The sequence below is a fragment of the Jaculus jaculus genome, chromosome 3 (genome assembly GCF_020740685.1).
Source record: "Jaculus jaculus isolate mJacJac1 chromosome 3, mJacJac1.mat.Y.cur, whole genome shotgun sequence".
Taxonomy (NCBI): domain Eukaryota; kingdom Metazoa; phylum Chordata; class Mammalia; order Rodentia; family Dipodidae; genus Jaculus; species Jaculus jaculus.
Window position 1 is genome coordinate 73,303,983 of NC_059104.1, and position 1,731 is coordinate 73,305,713.

Genomic DNA, 1,731 nt, shown 5'->3' on the forward strand with positions numbered 1-1,731 from the left:
TGCATGGTTTATCCCCTGCCTTTTTGGGTTAAATGAGTATAAGGTGATGCTAAGGTTTTGATTTTTACAGATACATTAGGGGAAAAAATTCATGCAGAACAATTCTCTATGAACAAATACAAAATTGTATATAGCTAAAAGGATGGTTTATCTATTTCATTTTAAAGGTTTATAAAACATTTACCTATGAATTCTAAGTGATTTTGCAGCATTATTTTAGTAATTCTACTTATCTCACAAAGTCACAATATAATTAGAAAGACAACATGTTTTATTTCAACACTGGAAAAACATTAAGACAAATGTCCATTATATGAGGAATGTTAAATATGGAACTTGGAATCTTCTAAATGTGATAGGCACTTTTAGGAGAGCTAAACACTGCAAATATTCTACCATCTTCTTTAAAGTATCAGTACTTTATAAAGTAAGAAATCCCTAGAAGGCTCTACTAATAGTTATTCAAAGTCATCATCTGCGGGTTCAACTTAATTACACAAGTTAAGAGTTCTGTCCAAGATGTTCCTGACAAATGAAGCTTCCAGTTGAATTTCAGAAATGTTAACAAAAGTATCTTCCTTTTTTGCCTGTAAATGTTTGCGTTTTGCTGAATTGCTGGCTTATATCCACTACAAATACTGGTTCTAGGCCAGCCCAAGGGTCTTCAAGCATTGAAGGTTTGAAATAACTTTCCAACTCATTAGACATTCTTTTTTATCTACCACGCCCTGATCCAAATGGTGTAGATGTCCTTGGAGAATCCTGGGGGTAGGTGTGCTGCTGCCCCGGGGAGTAGCCAAAGTGCTGCTGGGACACCGCGGGCGACTTGGGATACGAGCCGGCTTAGCCGCCGGGGGACGGAGACAAGAGCTGGGCTCCTGGGAAGCCACCGCCGGGCCACGGGGAGTGGCCGCTGCGGTAGGGCCTGGCGCACAGCCCCGTAGGCCGGGAAGGGCAGCGGGCTCCCCAGCCCCTCCCGCGGGGACAGCGGCCGAGGCCCACTCCTGCCCAGGGCAGCTCGGAAGCTGCTGTTGCCTCCGCCACCCCAGCCTCAGCGACCCAGGCTGGGGTAGAGAGTCCTCAGGGCTCGAAATTTTGGCCGGTGCATGGTCCAGAACCCACAGCTCACCTTGAAGGCCTCCCCGCCACGTTCCTCTTGCCCTGCTTGTATCTTGATGGTCCTTTCTTTTAAGAGACTGGGGAAGTTTTCTTCAATTATGGTGTATAATAATAAGTTCTCCATGCGTTTGGTCTGAAATGCTTCTCCTGGTTTTCCAATGATTAAGATATTAGAACGTTTAAGTGTATCCCACAATTCCCTCATGTGTTCACAGAAATTTTTGAACTTACCGAAAGTTTTGAGCTTTCTTCCAGACTGCCTTCCAGATCTAGAGTTTCTATCCTCCTCTTCGCTGTTAGTTTGTTATCGGATTCATTCGCTTTACACAGTCACCTCAAACAACATTGGATATCCAGTTAGTAACAATAGGAAATGTTCTTAGTAGAATCCCTGAGATTTCACTATGTTTAATGTTCTTAGGACACAACCAGCTTGCATGTCTTTGAATTCCCTGTTAGTTTACAATGGATAAAGTTCTCAGAAGACAAGGAACTTACAAAACTTTGGATTTGCTGTTCGTTTGTAATCGAATTCGTTCACATTACAAAGGTACGTCAAAAAACTTTGAATATACAGTTAGTTTACAATGGGAAAAGTTCTAGTAGAAAGTC

The 1,731-nt window shown here is 42.6% G+C and overlaps 1 pseudogene; it reads right to left on the minus strand.

The window, feature by feature from the left end:
• Nucleotides 1-250: 250 nt before the first annotated feature.
• LOC101612691 lies at nucleotides 251-1,108 on the minus strand (annotated as a pseudogene).
• Between the last annotated feature and the right edge of the window lie 623 nt (nucleotides 1,109-1,731).